Below are 23,134 nucleotides of genomic sequence, written 5' to 3'. Positions count from 1 at the left end.
ATCGGAATCTCGTTCGAACAGACAAATAAATAACATTTCCATATTATTGTACAGCAGAAATCCCGTGATCTGTTTGTTATTTTTAATATTCTCTGTTATCTCGAAAGAAACGTGCAAAAAAGTGTTTACTCGACATGCACGCGTAGCGTCTCACGCTACATCGCTACACTATCATTCACTATTGCTGAGAATTTACCAAATCTGGAAAGGAAAACAAATCCATTATCGCTTATTTTATAATGCTTAGTACCGAACGGAACAATTGCAATAACTGAGCTTAATGCAGACCTGGTGATCGCATACTGCCAAGAGAAACGAAGGAGGAATAAGATCGGCACTTTCGTCACGATTATAGCTTGAGCTGAAGAACGGAATAGAATTTAAAAATATGTAAGGTACACCGGGGAAGTTAAAATTCGGGGTAAGTTTAAACGGAAATCATAACTTTTACTATGAATGGTGAATTGACGCGATAAAAATAAGACACATTATCTTTTAACCCATCTTATGACAGCCATTACCAGAATGTTGGAATGCTTTAACGCAATCCGCGACTTTGTTTACTCTTCCTTGTTCCGTGAAATCAAAACAAACATTTTTGCGCGCTGACTGAATCGGTCTAAAACACTGATTTTTTCACAAATATCGCCAGAATCGCATGTCGGGTTATCAAATAAAAAAAAAGGATAATCAACTGTAGTGGTTTTGAAAACTAAACAGAAAAATATTTTTCCGTATTGCTTTGAACATTTAAGCTCACTCAATGTTTTTTTCCAACCCTGGGGTAAGTTGAAACCAGTGAAAATCGAGTATTTTTTAAACATTGCTGCAGATGCCGGACGTTATTTGTCGGTGATTGCTGTATGAATGAATGATGATAGAATAAAAAAAATAAATCATTCATATTTCGTTCCTCAGTATGTTCTACATAATTTATAAATATACAGGCATGGTGCAAGAAAAAATTGTTAATTTTGTAAATAAGGGTCGTTCAAATATTACGTAACGCAATTTTTTACTATTTTAGACTCCCTCTTCCCTACATAACATGTAACAAATGGTCATTTGCATAAAAATGTTTAGATTTAGTTAGATTTATTCCTGAACAAGTTTCCACAAGCCATCCCCTCCTCCCTTTTTGAGTGCGCTACGTAATTTTTGAATATTTGAATGCTCTCAAAAATTTAATAGTGGCTCTACTCTGACATGAAAGCGTCTAAAATAGTATTCTCGATGTTATTGTTTCGAATATTGATTCCTAGTATGTAGTGTCCATTTTGAGGGTATTGGACTACTCCCACACATCCACGTGTACCAAAAACCTTTTTTCCAAAGGTTTCTATGTAATTCTTTCAATTTAGTGATTCATAAACCAGTTGTAGATAGTTCGAGAAGCAAAACCGAACATTAAACTCATGAGAGTTCTGCGTTTCAACTTACCGCGCTCTACGAGGCAACGGGAAACAATGCATATGAAAACTAAACATTTTCAAAATTGATATTTTTTGAAGCATCCAGTGTGAATCCCATTTTTTATCGAAAGTCATCTGTTATACCTTGTATATGGTGCAAACAGATTTCAATTTAGTGATTTCGTGATTTTTTAAGATTACTTTCAAGTTGAACTTCGAAAAAATCGATTCAACTTGCCCCGGTGTACCTTAATGTATTTGAGAGCTGCCATAGCAATAAGTCTGTCTGTCAGTGCAAGATCGGGGCAGTACACGGATTGGAAGAAGTTGGTGAAGGTCGCGGAACTTTTTTTTTTCGCGATTGTGCCCATTCGGCAATGTTTGCGTTGTGATGAGATGTAAAATCGATAGGTGGAGGGTTGAATAACATGATACATGAAAAGATTAGCTTGGATTTGCACTTTTATTCGTGGTGGTTCATCGGCTACGGATCACAGAGTTTTTCGTGCAATAGAATTGAGCACAGTTGCCTACATCGAAAAATAACCACCAATCTCGATCCCGGTATTTGAAATTTTTGTGATTGTGGGACCACAAATATTTTTGAGTTGCTTATAAAACCTCCATGCTTGGGATACCTCCAAATCATGGTTTTCAATTCATCAACGGCCTTTTGTGCCAAAAGAAATCTTCATCACGCGTTTTTATTCTTATGTTCGGGAACGTAAAGAAGTGATTTGTTACTGGTGCTCCCTTGGCCGAGTGGTTAGCGTCATAACTAACATGCCGGGTGTTCGGGTTCGATTCCCGTTCTGGTCGGGGGAATTTTTCGTCAAAGAAATTTCCTCCGACTTGCACTGTGATCACGCGTATTCTAGAGCTTGCCACTCAGAAGGCATTCAAGGCGTGTTATTTAGCATAGAAATCTCAACTAAGTACTAATAAAAATGACGCAAGTAATACTACGTTGAGACGGCGAAGTTCCTCTAGGAACGTTAGTGCCATTGAAGAAGAAGAAGAAGTACTAAATCAGAATTGTACAGATTCATTGATTCGATTATTTGAAAATGTGAATAGTCAATTACTAGACGAGATGTGTTACAGCTGACAATGTTCCATGTTTATTTCCAGTCCGCTCAAACAAAAATTTGTAGACCAATTTGATCGTTCTACGTTTCCCTGGAGGCACTGTGTTGCAATAATAAACAAACATTCATTTTTAAATTCTTCGATCGCTAACAATCTTTTAAGCACAATAAATATTGAACCGCTCACAGTTCTATTGTCTAACAGCTCAAAACTGTCAATAGTTTATTTTAAAATAATAATAATAATAAACATAAATTGAGTACAAATGAAATGCTTACGTTTGTCAGTCTGGTAACCAGTGTTGCCACATGTACAGATTTATCTGGAAAGGTACAGGTTTTCCGAGTTTTGGAACAGATTTTGTACGGTACAGATTACAGATTTCTGTACAAAAGTACAAATAGGTACATTTTTTCTGGAGTGATAAATAAATAACACGTGGAACAGGTAAAACAGATAAAGCAGAGACTTGATCTCGATGATCTGTCCCCCAAGGCTGCTGCGATGTTAACCCTTACACGTACAACATCGAGTCTCACTCGATGTGAAATGATTGTGCCAAAGTCTTTCTCGTGGTACGCTTGCATAACTCTGCCTGCGAATGACGAATCTCTATAGTAGCATGTCCGAAACAGAACCTGAAACTATTGAGAACCAGAGCAGTGGGTCCAAAGCCCCAAAAAAGGAGGATGGTTGTAATAGCTGTTATCTAAGATTATTATAGAAAGAAAGTAATGGATAAACCCCTAAGCCAAGGTGTTACGCGACCCGTGCCGAGGGTTGAATGGTATGGGGGGTTTCATCAAATACCTTGCCTATAACGGAACCAGTGGAGCACCGGGGCGTCCTCCACAGTATCTTCCGCCCTTACTGCATTAAATCTCGGGTCACTGATGTAGCTGACCTTCTTTACCTTTTTACTCGTGGGACTCACATGAACAATCCTAACAAGCTTTTCGGGTTCCGGCAGCCTCTACCTGAATAATGGAGACGAACAAAATGCTGGACAGAATAAAGTTTATTCAGGTGAACCTTCATCACGTCAAGGGAGCAAGCAGCGTCCTATGCAGAAGGTTCATTCACGAAACTTTGGATGTGGCTCTTATTCAAGAGCCTTGGTTCTATAATTCTAGGATTCATGGAATCTCTACACAAAAATGTAAGCTTCTCTATGACAGCACACAAACTGCACCAAGAGCAACAATTCTTATACGGGATAACATTAGGTATGTACCGATCACAGAATTTATCAACCGTGACATCGTGGCAATACAATTGGAGGTTCCAACGACCCGAGGAAAAACCGTTATCATCGTCGCTTCGGCTTATTTTCCAGGAGATAACGTTGAAGTTCCTCCATTTGAAGTTTCTATGCTGATACAACATTGTAAATTAAATAACATACAATTCATCATAGGATGTGACGCCAATGCCCTCCATACGGTCTGGGGCAGTAGCGACATCAATGTTAGAGGTGAATGTTTGCTTGACTATTTAATGTCAAATTATATTAACATTTGTAACCAAGGAAACGACCCAACATTTGTTAACTCTATTAGATAAGAAGTTCTTGATCTAACACTCTGCAGTTCTAAACTATCAGATAAGATAAAAAAAATGGCATGTGTCAAATGAAGAATCTCTATCTGATCATAAACATATAATCTTTAATTATAAAGGGTGTGTCACATCAAATTGCATCACGGAAAAAACGCTGTAGAAATTTAATTTTTAGGAATTATATCTTCAGCTTTCGCTTTAAAATCAGATAAGAGTGTATAGATCACGTTGGCCATGCTTCACTGTCAATTTTTCGTAAATTTGGAAAAATGTCGTCGAACGAAAAAGAGCGTCGTGAATTAATCCTGTGCACTCATTTCGAGAATCCGGAGTTGTCACATCGGGACATCGGTAAGATGCTGGGAATCGTCCAATCCACGGTCAGCAGAGTACTAAAACGATACTTCGAGAACCTAACCATCGACCGGAAGGTGAAGAACGGCAAAAATGGATGCTCCGTCAGTGAAAAAGATCACAAGCGCGTAGTTAAGCAGTTTAGACGTGATCCGAGAAGTTCGGTCCGGGATGTCGCCAATAAGCTGAATTTGTCAAGTTCATTCGTCCAGCGGACCAAGCAGCGGGAGGGCCTGCGTACATACAAGGTTCAGAAGGCTCCTAACCGCGACGAAAGGCAAAACATGGTGGGGAAGACGCGAGCCCGGAAGCTGTACACCGAAATGCTGACGAAGCCGCATTGCCTGGTAATGGACGACGAAACCTACGTCAAAGCGGACTTTCGTCAGCTGCCGGGCCTGTTGTTCTTCTCCGCAGAGGACGAATTCAGCGTTCCGGAGGAGATTCGCAAGCAGAAACTATCCAAGTTTGCCAAAAAGTACATGGTGTGGCAAGCCATCTGCTCTTGCGGAAAGCGGAGCGCCCCCTTCGTAATGACCGGCACGGTAAACGGGCAGGTTTACCTTAAGGAGTGCCTACAGAGGCGCTTACTACCACTATTGAAGCAGCACGAGGACCCGACCATCTTCTGGCCGGATCTCGCTTCGTGCCACTATTCAAAGGACGTGTTGGAGTGGTACGAAGCCAACGGGGTCACCTTCGTGCCAAAGGAAATAAACCCGCCCAACGCGCCGGAGCTTCGCCCAATAGAGAAATATTGGGCGATTATGAAGCAGGCCCTCCGGAAGAACCCAAAAGTTGTCAAATCGGAGGCGGACTTCAAGAGAAAATGGATTTCTGTTAAAAAAAACTACAACCTGACGTTGTACAGAACCTTATGGACGGGGTAAAGAGGAAGGTGCGAGCATACGGGCTCGGGCTCGAAGTATGAATAAAAAGAAAATGCCAAAAGTTGTTTAATAGTTTTTATTTTACTGTCTAAAATTTTCAAAAGGATCGGTCTACTGGGCGAATTTCTACAGCGTTTTTTCCGTGATGCAATTTGATGTGACACACCCTTTAATTCTGGTGATCTTTTGATCGAACAATTCAGAGATCCAAGAAAAACAAATTAGGATAATTATCATTCCAAACTTCAGGAGAAAATTTTGATATCAGTGGAAAGTATTTCTTCCACTGAACAGCTTGAAATAGTTTCATCAGAATTTGAAACCAATATTAAATCTACCTTCGAAGAAAACTGTCCACTGAAGCAAAAAACATCAAGTAAGGATGCATCTTGGTGGAAAAAAAAAACTTGAAAGACTTAGAAAATTGTCTGGAAAACTTTCCAACAAAGCAAAAATTACCTCTGATTGGACAGATTACAAAAACTGTCTAACAGAATATAACAAAGAAATCCGTAAATCTAAGAGAAGGGATTGGAAGTTCACATGTGAACAAGTAGAAAGTTTACCTGTTGTAGCAAGACTTGATAAAGCCCTTTCTAAGGATCATACCAACGGACTTGGTAGTCTGAAAAAAGGAAATGGTCAATATACAACCGATTCCCAGGGAACACTTAGTATCATAATGGAAACACACTTCCCAGGCTCAATCCGAACACGCAGAGACGAGAATAGAGTAATGAATTGGCTATGGCGGTCTTCACGAAGTCAAGGGTTGAATGGGCAGTGGATTCCTTGAAGCCCTTTAAATCTCCAGGACCAGACGGGATTTATTCGGTGCTGTTACAAAAAAGTAAGGATATCACTGTCCCTCTTCTAACGGAGATGTTTAGAGCTAGTATGGTACTAAGCTACATTCCTAGTAAATGGCGAGAAGTCCGGGTTATATTTATTCCCAAGGCTGGCAAACGTGACAGGACGACTCCCAAAGCGTATAGACCAATTAGTCTAACATCTGTCATCTTAAAAATGATGGAAAAGGTCACTGATCTCCATATCAAATTATCATATTTGAACAGGAGACCATTGAACAAATTTTCTATTTGCCTACCAAGCAAATAAATCAACTGAAACAGCGCTTCACACGTTAATTTCAAAAATAGAGAAGTCTTTTGATGCTAAAAAAATCTCACTTACAGCTTTTCTTGATATTGAGGAAGCATTTGACAATGCATCCTACAACTCTATAAATAAAGCTATGAAAAAAGGTAGTTTTGACATGGGATCTCCAACTGGATACATGCCATGCTAACCAACCGACTAATAACAGCTAAATTAGGAGGATCTACTCTAACAACGAAACCAACTAGAGTTTGCCCTCAAGAAGGAGTTCTGTCTCCTCTGTTGTGGTCCCTAGTTGTCGACGATCTTCTTTATAACCTAGCTAATTTAGGATACGAAGTCATTGGTTTTGCTGATGACATAATCATCTTAGTGAGGGGTAAATGTGAGTATACTATTTCCAATAGAATGCAAACAGCCCTTAACTACACACTCAAATGGTGCAACTTGGAAAGACTTAGTGTTAATCCTTCAAAAACAGTCATAATTCCATTTACCAGAAAAAGAAAGTATAAGATTCCACCTCTTAGATTGGGAGGTGTACAATTGGAGCTTTCAAAACGAACCAAATATTTAGGTGTCATGCTTGACCAAAAACTAAATTGGAACGACCAACTGGAGTATGCAATATCTAAAGTCCAGACTGCTCTCTGGAGCTTCAGTGGGGACTAAAACCGAGAATGATTCACTGGATTTACTCGACAATTGTGAGACCCAGACTAACATATGCTTTGTGGTGGCCTAAAACTACACAAATATCAGCTCAGAAAAAGCTCGATAAACTACAACGTCAGGTATGCTTATCAATAACTGGGGCAATGCCTAGCGCACCTTCCAAAGCCATAGATGCTCTTTTATACCTTCTACCCTTGCACCAATATGTGCAACTTGAAGCGGAAAAAGGTGCTCTTAGGCTGAAACGTATAAAATATTTTCTAGAAGAAGATCTCACAGGGCATTTACAAATCCTGAAAGATTTTCAACTGAACACTATAGTAAGCATGAATGAAGACTGGATGGAAACGAAGACTAACTTCAGTGTTCCTTCGAAGCGATTGAATTCAATCGCAACGAATGGGAAGAAGGTGGTCCCAAAACTCGTCCAGTGTTTTATACCGATGGATCGTTCGTGTTTTATATCGATGGATCTAAAATCGGCAAATCTACGGGAGCTGGTATTGCTGGACCAGGAATCGACATGTCAATTCCAATGGGACAGTGGCCTACAGTTTTTCAAGCAGAAATACAAGCTATTCTAACATGTACAAATATTTGTTTGACTAGAAAATACAGGTATGCCAATATCTGTATCTTCTCAGATAGCCAAGCAGCTCCTCATGCAGTAAAAGCATACACATGTCGGTCAAAGCTAGTTTGGGAATGTATTTTATCCTTAAAACCACTAGCTGCTACTAACGAAGTTAACCTATACTGGGTGCTTGGTAACAGTGATATAGAAGGTAATGAAAAAGCCGATCTCTTAGCAAGATTAGGATCTTCAACTAAATTCGTCGGGCCTGAGCCATTTTGTGGATTATTTACATCATGCATGAAATCGGAGCTCAAAACCTGGAAAATATAAATGATTGAAGCCAACTGGAGGGCTCTATCAACACCAATACAATCCAAATTATTTATTACACCTTGTAACAGAATAACACGCAACCTACTCAGCTTGAATAAGGCAGATTTGACTACATTAACCGGTCTATTGACCGGACACTGTCCAAGCAGGTATCATCTTAAAAAAATAGGAAAACTGGCAGATGATAACTGTCGTTTCTGCAATTTCGAAGCTGAGACTTCGGAACATTTACTGTGTCAATGCAGTACACTAATTCAGTGAAGACTGCGAATTCTTGGAAAGGGCATTCTTATGCCTAACGAGATTTGGTCTGCTGAACCAAAACAGGTAAGGAACTTCATAAGGGAAGTCATACCTTCGTGGGGGGATATGCAAAGTCCTGGTGCGACTATCACTTATTCCCTGAGTGATGGAACGAACTGACACTGCGCATACATAGCAAACTGGAGTGCACTACAATAGATCAAACTAATGGTCGCAGTGGTACAATGCTCCTACAGAAGAAGAGGAAGAGGTACGCTTGCATATCACAAGACACAGAGACGCTCAGCAGAGAAGCGAGATTACTCGATGTGTGATCCTTCGAAGCGTTTGCATTTGTTTCGCTCTTTCGAAAATCAAATCGTTCGAGAAGGGGTTAAATCCCAAAAGCATTCCCAATCTAATAAGCATCAAAGAAGTATTGGAAGCATTTTTACGTTTTTATGATGGGGAATGAATACCGTGCCCAAATATAAAATTGCTCCGTAAAGAAATCTCTGCTAGACAAAAATTGGTTGCTTGAAAAGAAATGGCAGTTCGCTTGCATTTTAATATTCTTACTATGCCTCACTCCTCGGCAACTGTCGAATGATTTTTTTTTCTGATTATAACAACAACCAAACTAAACATCCAACACGTCAAAGCAACGATTCTATGATCAAAATCTTGAATTGTGAACATTTGGTCAAACAGCATAGGGCAGCACGAAACTTTGAAAAACTGATGCAGTCAAAGTTTAGCAAGAGTGTGTATAACATTTATCAAACAAATGAGACATTTGAGGCTTTAGTTCTTTTTTTCAACAATTTTTTTCTATGCAAGAAATATTTTGAATGGTACAGATTGCGATAGAGACTCTTGAAAGAAAAATACAGATGAAAAAGATTCCAGTATAACTATGACAAAAATCAGACTGCTTGCAGAATACTGACAGATTGGGGTTTGGAGTTATTTTTCCCCAGATCAGCAGATTAAATTGTTTGTTCCTGGCTGAAAAACCGGAATTCTCGATGCCACATAAAAAGCTGAAATATCTGACGTTGTTTAAATGTCAAATCTTTTGACTACTGAATTTAGAGATCATTTGAAAAGAGACAAGAATATTCATGTTGGTATGGCAGCGGTAGAAACTATCAGAACAATAAATGGCGAAGGCAGATAATAAGGATAACATAGCAGTTTTCCCGTGGAGTTAGTCAGTGCCCTAAAAGTAAGTAAAAGTTTCACAAAACAAACATTTGCAGGTTTAATGAACAAAATTGGTTCGCTAGCATTTCCGGCACTTCGATGCCTTGTTTCACACGATCCCACTATGCCTCACTCCTCGACATACTTTTTTTCTGAATATAATCAGAACAAGAATAAGGTTCTAAATAGGCTCAGCAACGACATGATGAACGCAGTGTTAAGATCGAAAGATTTGATTGCACATCGTGGCGACAGGTCGAAAATTTTAAAATTTTTGATATTATGTAATCTAAGTTTAGAAAGATTTTGTATAAGTATCATCAAATGCTCGAGTGATTCGAGGCTTGCGAATGTTAATGTAGTATTTGTAGTAAGTGAATGTAAATATGTATTTAGTAAGTAAATGTAATATTTTGTAGAAAATAAATGGGTATTTTTTATGCTAAGAGAACAGATTTTGACATAGGACTATGTCATTGATTTCTATATAGGGGGGTCACTCTACGAAAAAATGTTCATTAAGAGTTTTCAAACGTATATTTTTCAAAATCGCTATTGCAACATATTATGTGTTATATACCATTAGACAGGAAATTTATCCAGCATTTTTAGAGGCGAATGAACTGAAAAGTTTAAAGCCTCTTTAATCCAACATCATCATCATCATCCAGCATTTTTTTTTGCTTGAAACAAGAATAGAAAATATAGTGTAAAAGTTAAACAATTTAACGATTAAAATGGGTATGTTTATTCGACTGCACTAATCACTCGCTTTCCTCCCTGACGCAACGAGCAATCTTTTTGCCTACATTCTACTTAGCATTCTACTTTTAGCTTTTACCTTTTAGCTTTAAGCATCTTGAGCGGTTTAATATCAAAATTCAATTCGCTGATGGTTATATTTCGGTTTGTGAGTTCACAGAGAAGCGATATAAGGTATGTACGAAAAAGTAAATTCATTTTTGAGAGGAACATTTAAATTATTGAAATAATTGTACTGGTGGGGTAAAACGGACAGATGCCAGTAGGAGTGAGATGGACTGTGAAAAGTCTGTTTAATCTATTCCTAAGGAATGCCCTGCGTCTATAAATGGAAATTAAATAGCCAAATGTAGACTGTTTAGAAGCTGACTGGAACCAAAAGCAAAATAGTTGAGGGTCTATCCGTTTATACTGCTGAATTTCTACTTAAAGATGAAAGGAACATACACAAAGCTGTTGAAATTTTTGATGATAATCTGTATAGAATCATAAGCGAACATGTTCCAACAAGAAAGAAAAAACTTAATACAAATTCAAAAACACCAGTATGGTTCACTCGTGATATTAAAAATCTCAAAAACAAAAAAACAAAAAGCTCATAAAAGATACAAAGCCAGCGAAACTTTGGATAATTTAAATAATCATATACAAAGATATTTGTAAAAACTTTGATGCGAAATTATCACTAGAATATGAAAGGTATATTACAAGGATAGAAAATAATATTAAATCCGATCCTAAGATTTTTTTAAATTTTACCAGCGATAAAATGAAATCTAATAATTTTCCATCAAGTATGAAATTTGGAGAATACGTTGGATCAAATGATAGTGATATTAGTAATCAATTCGCCCGTTTTTTCCAAGGTAACTACACAACAAATAACGTGGTTCGAGATTACGATTATTTTTCGTTTTTACCCGAGTGTGCAAACTCGGTCTCAATTAATAATATTACCGCTAATGAACTTCTTATCGCGCTGGAGGGTCTAGATTCATCTAAAGGTCCCGGGCCGGATGGTATCCCTCCAATGTTGTTGAAAAAGTTGGCACCGGCTTTCGTTCGTCCTTTGTCCTTGCTTTTCAATTTATCGCTAAAATTGGCAATATTTCCTTCTGTCTGGAAAAAAATCATTCCTACTACCCATATTCAAATCGGGTAACCGTTCTGACATAAATAACTATCGTGGCATCGCCATATTATCTTGTATTCCCAAATTATTTGAATCTATTGTCAATACTAAAATGTTCAATCAGTTAAAACATTATATTTCACCGAATCAACATGGTTTTTATAAAGAAAGATCCACTGCCACAAATCTGTTAGAATTTGTATCCTATTCTCTTGCGGTAATGGATAGAGGCAACGTTGTCGAGACTCTTTATACAGACTTCAGCAAGGCTTTCGACAGAGTAGATATTCCAATGCTTATTTTCAAGCTCCAACGTATGGGAGTAACTGGAAATTTATTGAAGTGGGTAGAATCTTACACAGTTTGTTCGTTTTAGAGGAAAAATCTCTAATCCAGTGAATGTCACATCCGGAGTTCCACAAGGTTCTCACTTAGGCCCTTTACTTTTCATCCTATTCGTAAATGATGTGTCACTAGTATTAACTAACCTCAACATTCTAATATATGCTGATGATATGAAATTGTACATGGAAGTAACCAAATGTAGTGACCTTGTGATTTTCCAACAAGAAGTAGATGTTTTCTACGAATGGTGCGTGAAAAGTCTTTTAGATATTAATGTGAAAAAATGTAATATTATGTCGTATACTCGAAAACATGAAACTTATGACTTCATATGTTCTTTAGGATTTGAAACTGTAGAGAGATGCGTCAAAATTAGAGATTTAGGTATAATTCTTGATTCGAAACTCACTTTTGGCGAACATTACAATACAATGATCAATAAAGCAAATAGTATGCTCGGTTTCATAAAAAGATTTAGTTACAATTTCAGTGATCCATACACAATAAAAACATTGTATATAAGTTTTGTAAGATCTATTTTAGAATATTGCAGTGTTGTATGGGCACTGGGTATGGGCATTGCATCAAGAACTGCACTCCAATCGAATAGAATCAGTACAAAAACAATTTTTATTATTTGCCCTGAGAAAGCTAGGCTGGACAACATCTCCCCTTCCTCCATATGAAGCTCGTTGTATGTTAATAAATATTGAAACACTTGAGAAACGCAGAGAAAATGCCACAATTTCATGTTTAATTGACTTAGTTTCACACAGGATTAGCTCTGAAAACTTACTTGATAATCTAAATTTTTATGCACCAACACGAGCCTTGCGAGCACGGAATTTGTTCAAACCAACTTCATTTCGAACTTTATATGCTATGAATGGTCCACTTAATAGAATGATGAGAACGTACAATAAGTACAGTAATGTAATTGATGTGACAATGACGAAGAAATTATTGAAAAAGTCATTGACTGAAAGATCATTGTATTCGTGAATTACAGTTTTGTCATATATGTTTGCTGCGTTGCAGTTCGTAATTTATTATTAATACTAAAGACATGATACCTCTTATAATTGATTTTCATAAATATAGCTATAAATTATTCATTAAGTATATTGTAATTGTAATGTAATGTATGTAATTTGTTGTCTACTATAGTTTGACGAAATAAATAAAGAAATTTACGTAGAACGTACTGAGGAAAAAATAGTACGATATCACTTCTATGTGGATTCTTTCGATTTTGATTTTTTTTATATTGAATTGCAAGAAAGTGCATCAAAGTTTATGGAAACATGAGTTTCCAAAGATATAATTGAAGTTCTTCTTAACATGTCCATTTTACCCCCACCTCTCCTATGTATAAACAATAAAATCTCCTAAATCTAGACATAGCAAAGTTGGCGTTAGGTCTGATATGTGTGCGTGGCGGGTGTTCTTTCGGACGTCATTAGCCTGACGACGTTCGTAGTTACTTTTGCTATAGTCATCTCTGCTGAGAAAAAGTTCCCTTTCGCCGGGTCCTGATGGTATACCATCGCTTTTATTTTGACGATCGCCTGGAAGATCGTTAAGACGTTCCATCGTTCGGAAAGCCCGTTTCTGTTTGATTACGGAATCGACGGTGCTTTGCTTGGAAGGGTTGAAAAAGTTACCGACCTTGGAGTTGTGCTGGATCGACATTCAATACTCATTACACCTCAATCATTACTAAGTCAAACCGACAGCTCGGGTTTATTTCGAAGATTGTGAAGGATTTCATTGACCGATACAGCTTGATGTCCGTACATTGTACACTTGTACGACCAATCTTGTTGTTCAGGATAATTTGCAGTAGATTTCACAGCGGAGGATTGCAGAAAAGTTCAGGATAAGTCGGGGAACATTTCGTGAAATTGTGCACAAGCAGAAAGCTTGTGGTTCGCTTGCTGACAGATACGGATGAGGCCGTCGTCGGTAGACCGATAGCCGGACGGATCAACGAATCATCCGGGAAGTGAAGGTATCAAAGTCATTCAGGAAAACCTCTCGTTGGCAGTAAGCTGATATGGTTGGAATTTGCACGGAAACGTATCATCAACCCAAAGACTTTTGAAAAAAAGTACTTTGGACTGACGAATCAAAATTTGACCTTTCCGAAAAGAAGCGATACGAAATAGTGTGGCGGAAGAATGATGAAGGATTGCTGGAACATCATTTGCAGGTTACAGTCAAGCACGGAGAAGGCAACGTAATTGTGTGGCGGGGTTTTTCCTGAGCTGGTGTTGTAAATCTGGTGCGAATTCACGGAATCATGACATGACATTAAGGACAACCTGAAGGGATCGCTCGGAAAACTGGCCTACGAAACATCTTCGTTTCCCAACAAGACAAAGAACCGGAGCATACTGCTAAGAAGAATTTCCGTTCACGCAGAATAAAACTACATGAATGGCCACCACAAAGTCCCGATTGAGAACCTGAGGTATATTCTCGAGAACAAAGTGGTGAAAGATGGTGTCACTAATAAGTACACTTATTTCACGGTTTTCCAGAAGACGTGAAACGAAATCGACCCTCCAGAACTCCTCCAGAACTTGGTCGATAGTATGCCCAAACGTCTTCAATAAACGTTGAAGCTTCAGGAGCCCACACTAAATATTAATGCTTTTAACTTTTTTGCTCTTATTGTGTGATTTGTTATTTCTTGAACTAGGGTTTTTCATACTTGTTTTCCATTTTTATTTTACGTGCCATAGAAATAAAATGTTTGGTTTGTTTGGTTCATGAATTATATCCAGCTAAAATTGATGGAAATAGAATCAAAAATGTTGTTTTTATAATAAAGTCTCAAGAAATTGCTATTTTTACTTACTAGATTGTTTTTTATTCAAACAAAATTGAGAAAATCGTTGTCTGATGCTGTTTTCAATACAATGTAAACAACACTTTGTTTATATCGCTTAAATATCGATTGCTAACAATGCCTCACACCTCTTACTGTCATAATATGAAGAAACGAGGTGTTACTCAAAGATTTTGAGTGATATTAATATTTTTTTTTTTGGTGTAGGCTTTTATTCTAGCCAACACATGTTTGCACACATTGAAGAAGTCATGTAATGAAATAAACAAAACCGACCAAAAATGGAAAAAACTTGTTAATTACTCGTAGGAGTTATATTTAACAAACAATTCCATAAAATTACGGTAGTAGTTTTTGATAAAAAAAAGTCCAGAAATTGAGAAAAGTTTCTAACATCCAAGGTGGGCTTTTTATGTCTATCACTGTTCTTTTGTATTCAGCCAATTTCAGCTCGGATCGTAAGGATCCTGTGGCACATGTCGGAAACAAAATCTATGGTCAGGCTCACAAACCGTATGACAGATTAGTTCGAATCTCCACACCCACAATTGATTTTTAGCTCATGTTTTGTCACCCCGATTTATTGCATTAAATGAACGTAAAAATGACAGAAAATGTCATGACTCTCAAATACTGGTATGCATTTGTATAATATATATGATACGGCAATATAATATTAATACGAGCGATTGAAACAAGAGACACGTGTCAAATAAGCACGCATTACTTGGCCACGGTCCAGACCGAGATGGATATAGATCTCCTTTATGCTGGAAAGTATTTTCTAGAAGTAAAATTAGGAGACATTTTCCAACTTCAGTTTGTAATGAGATGTAATATTATCACGCTTCTCCGCAACAGCATCATTAGCCATGTGGATAGCGTGATCGTGTAAAACATTTTGGCATTCCAGCCGGCCTTGGTTCGGTTCCCGTTGACGTTGTTTAGACTTTTTTTTTGGGTACAATCCCAATAAAGATGAAACAGGAAAAAAGAAAGAGATATCTGCTTCCATACATACAAACATTTTTTAAAGCGTTGAGGGACCGATGACATTTGCTCATTTGCGTTACGAGGCATGAAAAGACATGGTTTCGAAAATGAAATGCTTTCTAGCAACGCTTGTTTTGGTGTACTAAGTATCTTGCCAATTGATGTATATGCGAATCTCCAAAACCCTTCGATGTTCCCAACTTCAGTGGATATTAACATTTGCCTCATTTTTCAGTTTTGATTAATAAAAAAAATACATATAAAGTAAAAATGGTCAGGAGAACAATCAACTGCAGATGGTGTGCTATAATACCTTTTTTCAATAAGTTTTCCTGAAATGCAAGTTCTTCATTTATAACCTGTTTTTGTGGGCATGTTGATATCATTACAGCTTATTGATTCTCGCACCAGTTTTGGAACCACATCTGCTATCAATAAGAAACACGATTTTCTTGTTCTATACCAGTAAAGTTTGAGACGTGGAAGCATTGATTAAAATGACGAAATACTACTCGCAACCTGAAACATGCGTTCTGCTGTAATGGAATCCAATTGAACCTGATCTGATGGATTCAACATAGAATTGGAACAAAAGGACTGAAACAACATAACACTCCGGAGGTAGACTACGGAATGTACATGGTACCAACACCGATGCCAAGATTTGTGTCTGCGAACATAGATTTCGAACTCAGATAAAAGTCGTAGTTGAGTGTTTAAGGTTAAGCACACTTATTGGATAGGTTCCTTAGATCCGAAGATTTTTTTTCGACAAAGAGACGAGGGTTTTTTTCATCCGATTCGGACTGACTCGTCAATCAATTTTCATCGATACGTACTATTTGGTAATGGAATCTGATTTGTTGATGAATAAAAATGCTTTTCGGAATAATACTATTGATATGATAACCACTAAGGAATTTTTCCATGTTTTTCATAAATCTAATGATGGTATTTATAAATAAAAACCGAGATTACGTGAAATTGATGTTAATATCTAGTCATGAAAATTAATTGATTATACCGATCTCACCGAATTCTATTAATACTCATTATCCTCATGATACTGATCTTGATGACGAGTTCTTACTCAGGCCAGCTTTTAATAGGAACCAGTTGTAATCTGCGACGGAAATTCCCCGTTTGACGGCAACTTATGGGTTTCTCTGGAACTAAACGAATGCCATAATATTTGTTTTTGTGACTGCAAAGTGTCCGTGCATTTAATTCCTGGGAACGGCTCAAGGACTGTGTAGACAGTTGGGCTTTTTGCATCGCTAATCATTTTAGAATAATATTGCTGCAACGTGAATTGTAAACGTGGAACTGTATTACAGAATGTTACTTTACCATACACTTTTAACAGCGCTGGAAATTATATGTATCGAAATCGCGTTAATTGTGCTTCTAGAATAAACTCTATTCAGTAAAATCACAACCAGATACAATCACACTCATTCGTTTAGCCACTCGGACTCGAGGGGTTCTGTTTTTTTCGCGTATGAGACGAGCGCTATAAGTAGCGCAGAGCTTTTCTATTTTCGCATAATAAAATATAATCTTCATTCAGCACCCCATCAAACTAGAATAAATTTGAATGTCAACAATCGAGAGCTGAGCTACCATTGCTTTCTGCTCAGCATAACAATCGGAAAACAGTGCCGCGATTCGCGACACCAATGGCACAGAACGACGAACAGTGTTGAAGAGGAGTCTACCCAGGCACGAGGCTCCTATTTAGGTAGCGAAAGCGAGATGCAACGCGGGCCCAAAGTGTTAAGAAATATAAAAGTATCGTGCGGTAATGAGCCGCTTCTCAGTCTTTTTCCAAAGCTCATCTAAGCCACATCCGCAGCAGCGTGGCGCTCGGAGCGGATTTGCTTATGCTTCCCGTTGAATATCTGTTTCACGTGTCTATGTTCTGTCCGTTCCGTGCTTTTCCTTGGGATTTCCTCTCAGCCGGAGAAGCATTCTTCGTTCTTCGTGAGCCCTGCTGTGGTGGCGATAGTGGTGGTACTGATCTCATTATTCTCAACGCCGCGGCTCTGGCCAAATGATCTTGTGATTCTTGATCATTCGCTCGCTGGAAGTTTCGTGGATCGGATCGGTTTTGTGAGACACTCGTCGGTGCTCTGCGCACAGGAACCTCCGGGGTACAGAGTGTACGCTGGTCACGCGTGACTAATTACTATCTTAGTGAATAAAGAAGATCACTCAAGTGGAAACTAATCTGTGTACTGGAACCTGAAGATTTGCGAAGTGAGTGTACGGCCATTCTGGTGTAACACCAGTGAAGTCGTAACAGGCAGTAGTGACTGAGGCTGTAAAGTTGTAAATTTTTGTTGATTTCCCAGAGTCGTCAGTGAATCTTGAAGACGATCAATATCCGAGTAATTTTGGAACGAAATATCTTCGCCCTGTAGCAGACACCCCGAAGCATAACGTCGCGACCCGAGGAAGTATGTGATTTTTGTTTGTTTTTCGACTAACAATATCGGAGTGATAATTAATAATCTATTAATTCGAAGCGATGTCTGTTGGCGATCGACTCAAGCGCTGAAGCACAAACGACCCAACACGCCAACAGACACGAAACCATCATTTTCCTTTCATTGATAATTATGTTTGCCAGCAGAGGCGAAAACTTGTCTGCCGATTATCATTCATGATGGAACGAGGAAAACCGAGAAAACGGGGGCGCGGGAAAATGGAACCATTAGTTGAAAGCCCGCGATAACACCACGGTTATGTTGGTTGTTATTCTTCTGTTTCGTGAGCTGTGCGAACAATTGAAAATTAAAAAGAGGCCATATTTCCTTGATCCGATTTTTTTTTCGTGCGATTCCATCGGAGGTGGAGGAAAGCAGGAAAACGAGTACCTCCTGGGAAGGCACAGCTGATCGAACATTCATAATCATTTTTTGTGTTTCGGCTCCTCGCTCTAGCTTTTAGTAGATTTCGGATTTTATACCAAAATGAAGAATAGAAGCGAGAAAAAAAATTTGATGCTGGAAATTATGCGCAAAGATTTACTGTACGGCTGGGTGGAAGAAAGTTTGTGTTTTTTTCGTGGGAAATTTGTTGGATATTTTTGTAAAAGAAGCGAGCTGGAAGAAAGTGAAAAAGTAATTTGCATTTTCATGCCATATTTTACCAGCTTTAGTATCTAGATGGCATTTCTCGACCGACACTCGGTTTTTGTTGCTCTCCGCACGGAGCCGGAGATGATTGAAAGCAATTCGCGGAGCAACTTTTCCAATATTTTGCAATTGGTTCCGTGTCGAATCGAATATGGCTTTTTCCCTTCGCTTCGCCGGAACGTGGGTGTCATATTGAATATTTTATTGCAGCGATTGGTGGTAATTAATTGTTTTATCAAAATAGAAGAAGACTTGTAAAATTTCTGAAGACATTGAAAAGTATGGGTAATTGGTAGTTCTGTTCAAACGCTGTGTAATGTGCTTGAAAATCATTTCGTTCTTTGGAGTTGTTCTAAATTTTAACTGGTTATTCTGTTCTATATCGCAAAATATTGAACCCGGATTTTTTATTTTTTTTTTCATTAGAGTGACCATTTCCATTTTTGGGTGATCCAAAAAATCATTTTTTCCCCTTTTTCCGAAAATCACTATTTTCAAAAATTCATTATTTGGACCGGTTTCAATGATCGACACATCAAATTGAAGCCAACTAGCTAGTCTTCTCTAAAAAAATACGATACTTTCGAGAAAAAAATGGATTTTGTTTTTGTAATTACCGATTGGATTTGTTTTTCATAGTTTGCATGGTCTCGGACCAAGGGCGCTATATTTTCAAATATGATTTTTCACTTGAAAGATGAAGTGTTTTTTAGCATGAGATATGTAAAATTTAGAGAGGCGTTATTTTTTGTTCTTGAATTATGATTTTTCAAGCTTAACCGATGGTCCAAAACATCCTTTTTCCCCTTTTTCCAAAAATGATTTTGAAAATTCCTAGCTTCTGAACTACTGGGCCGATTCAGATGATCGATACACCAATTTGAATCCGATTTGAATCTTCTTTGCAAAAATACCAATTGGATTCTAGTCGCATAGATGTTGTTCAGCCGATTAGCCATATTGCACGAGAACTGAAACCATGTTAACTTTGAAAAATCGTTACTCGAAAACGGAAAAGAACACCTCTCTGTTATTCGGATGTGTTATGTGAAAAAAAACTCAGCTTTCAACAAAAAAATACAAAAAAAAGTATGGTGCCCTTGGTCACGAATCCACGTAAACAATGAAAAACAAATACAATCAATAATATTTTTTTTTCAAACAAGAATAGCTTATTGGCTTCAATTTGACATATTGATCATCTGAATAGGTCCAGTAGTTCAAAAGTTATGATTTTTTAAAAAGTCATTTTTGGAAAAAAAGAGGTGATTTTTCGGACCACCTTAAAATGAAAATTGGCACCCTAATGAAAAAAAAAATTAATATTTTGCAATAAAGAACAAAACTTTTCACGGAAATCTGAGAACCACAATATCGGTTAGGCATGGAATGGCTGAATTGGAGATTTAACGGATATCCGGAAACTATCCGGTATCCTTAACCCTTATTGTACCGAGCGTTTAAAAAATCGAACAGCAACTTTTATAATTTTTCATGGAAAATCATCATATGATGAAGTTTTGGCAATAATCCTTACCAACACATCTTACCTCCGCAGCGCATTCTAGTGTGTTTACTTTAGAAGGCGGAAGGTTTTTTTTCCATTTATTTTTACACTTTCAATGTTCTACTATTCGGTTTGGTTTTAATTTTAGTAAAAACATTGAAAAACATTCGGTCGATTAATTCGAAAAACAATATATTGGAATGCAAGAAACTGCATTTAAGTTTGGAGAAACATAAGTTTCGAAAGATATGTTTGAAGTTTTTCTTAATATGTCCGTATTTTCCCACCTTCTTACTTATAAAAACATAAAACATGTTGGTGTGTGTATGTTATTGTTACCAAAACAAAACCCCAACAAATTGCAAACGATACTAAAGTGCTTTCGCCGGCCACAGATATACTTTGCGCACGTAACCACTGTGGTGTCACCGGCAGTCAGCCGCTAGTTTTCGTGCGTAACCACTGTGGTGTCGCCGGACGCCAAAGTGTGAATAAGCGGTAAATTCGAGTGGTCTTCTCCCACATCTTTAAGTCCACTGGAGTGATAACAACAGTGAATAAAACGTTAACTAAAACTACCAATATTGTTTGACCGTCGATTGACATCATTCTGTGCTGTTTGGCACTTTATGTGGTGGAAGTTTAGTTGGACGAAACAAATTATCGACTAACGTATGACGCATTATATCATGAATCTTTTCTTTTATTACGAACAAAAACTGGTTTGAAATCAAATAAATCTCAACTACGGATAACCCAGACGTCAGAAGTTCAATATATCAAAGTAAATACGTCACGAATAACAAATAACAGTTGCCTTAATCTACTACTGTGGAGAGATTATTCATATAAAATTTAACCAAGAAGCAGATCCCATTTTTCAAAATAGTTGTGGTGTAAACATTACAAACTCAACTATCACACTACTTCTACAGCCTTTGCTTCCAAAGTATCATTACAGCTTTATCTTAATATCCTAATCTTAAACCGATTCCATCCCACACACACACATACACCAGCACCCTTCCGGTGGTGGCACGGATGTGGATATCGTGACCAGAAGTTTCATCATACCACCAAAGTTTCACTGTTAACAGTGGTGCAGTAATGACACGGTATACCACCGAGTATGAGTATATAACAGCAATCGACTTCCAAGCTTTAATAAAGTTAGGAAAACTTCCATAGCGGTGATCCAGCTAGGTAGCAAGATAATATTGTTCCATGAAACGGAAGAAAGACGTTTCACATAGAGCTGAAAGCCTTACAGCAGTACGATCTATGTTTCAAGTGTATAGAAAATACCGCAGCTAATCCGTACAATGTGTAAATGTGGTTTTGTTTGTCATCTATAAATAGATTGTTGAGCGAGAAGTGGAGAGATTCAGAGCACAGCTGCCATCTCAATGCAAACGATCCATGCATTATAATCTAGCATAAAATAGTTCTTTATCGAAGCCTTATTTTACATAGATTCTAACTTCAAAAACAAATTGATTTATATGGCTCATGGATTTTGAATAACTACTAATGCTTCATCGATGAATTCAGCGTTTTTTGTATGCAAAGTATATAATTAGTTTTATATTTTTTGCAAACACTTTTGCGAGCGTTTTAACTGAAATCATTCATTCAATCAATCTATTTTAATCCAAATTAGTCGAGTACAGCCCAATTCAGCCATACACTATCAACCGAAAAAAGTGATAATCGGAAGGAGCTATGCCTGGCGAATACGGCGGTGCAATCACACCGAAATCACAAATGGAAACAACTCACTTCTGGAGTACGGGCCCGATTGAATATATGAATTCGTTTCTTGATCGTCGGCGAGAGAATGCAATAGATTTACATTTTTTAACATTCCAGTTCCATACCAAGGCACCATTTTTACGGTTCATTTATGTCGGTCTGGAGAGCACAGTAGTCAAGGTGAGAAGCGAAAAAAAAACTTCGGCTTTTAAAAAACATCATCAAGCTCAATTGTCCCATGTTGATATTCTAGGCATAACTGTTCCACCATATTTTTTGTAGATCCATAAGAAATTAATCGGCTCAAGTGCAAGAAATTCAAGTCACACTAATTCTCAAACAAATAAAAAAAAGATTAACAGAACACGTGTATACTGTTCTGTTAGCGTACTGTTAGTACTGTTAGCGATTACCTAATATCAATTAGATTTATATTCTGCAAAGGTGTTGCAGATCACTCACAGCGCTTACACCACTATGCGATTCACAAGCGATATCACTACCATATACCACATTCCGATGCTACTTGCTACGGCACCAATTGTGTTTACTTTTTTATGCCATTAAACTGCAGTTTTACGAATAGTTCTCACGTGTTACTTTTTGGAAAATTGCACTTTTCTTCATGAAACGATGTTGATACTTCTTTCGGGAAAACACAATTGGTGTATTTCGTATTTCAAAAAATAACATCAAGTTCATTTGTCCCATGTTGATATTCGAGGTATAATTGACCCACCATGAATTTTGAAGTCCTTAATCAAGCTTGAATGATTTGAGTGAGGGGAACTCTTCATGTTCCATTAAACAATAGTTTATTGCTCATAGAAATCCTGTTTTTTTGCTAAACTGAAATGCTAGACAAATATGCTGGAAATGGTAGACAAATATGCTGGAAAACATTGATTGCATTTTTCTCAGTTGCTGATTTTGGAACATGGGACAACTATGCGTAGAATGGCAGTATAACTAAAGGGTGTGTCACATCAAATTGCATCACGGAAAAAATGCTGTAGAAATTCGCCCAGTAGACCGATCCTTTTGAAAATTTTAGAAAGTAAAATAAAAGCTATTAAACAACTTTTGGCATTTTCTTTTTATTCATACTTCGAGCCCAAGCCCGTATGCTCGCACCTTCCTCTTTACCCCGTCCATAAGATTCTGTACAACGTCAGGTTGTAGTTTTTTTTG

The 23,134-nt window shown here is 37.6% G+C and overlaps 2 protein-coding genes across 4 annotated transcripts in view; one reads left to right on the top strand and one right to left on the bottom strand.

Annotated features, from left to right (window-relative positions):
* LOC129773126 (fructose-bisphosphate aldolase-like) overlaps window positions 1-23,134 on the bottom strand; it is a 609,238-nt gene that overhangs the window by 293,072 nt on the left and 293,032 nt on the right. The gene's annotated exons all lie outside the window — the stretch shown is intronic.
* The window catches only part of LOC129773122 (glucose dehydrogenase [FAD, quinone]), an 83,108-nt gene continuing 77,320 nt past the window's right edge, over window positions 17,347-23,134 (top strand). Inside the window, exons 1-3 of one of the 3 annotated variants that reach the window (XM_055776685.1) lie at window positions 17,347-17,803; window positions 17,899-18,003; window positions 22,061-22,123. The gene's annotated coding sequence lies outside the window, so the exon portion shown is untranslated. Of the gene's footprint in view, window positions 18,004-22,060; window positions 22,124-23,134 lie in introns of all 3 variants that reach the window. The other 2 variants (XM_055776684.1, XM_055776683.1) reach the window with 2 other exon arrangements.

Source organism: Toxorhynchites rutilus, chromosome 3, assembly GCF_029784135.1.
Source record: "Toxorhynchites rutilus septentrionalis strain SRP chromosome 3, ASM2978413v1, whole genome shotgun sequence".
NCBI lineage: Eukaryota > Metazoa > Arthropoda > Insecta > Diptera > Culicidae > Toxorhynchites > Toxorhynchites rutilus.
The sequence above is the reverse complement of the archived record's forward strand: the minus strand, read 5'-3'. Positions and strand labels throughout refer to the sequence as shown.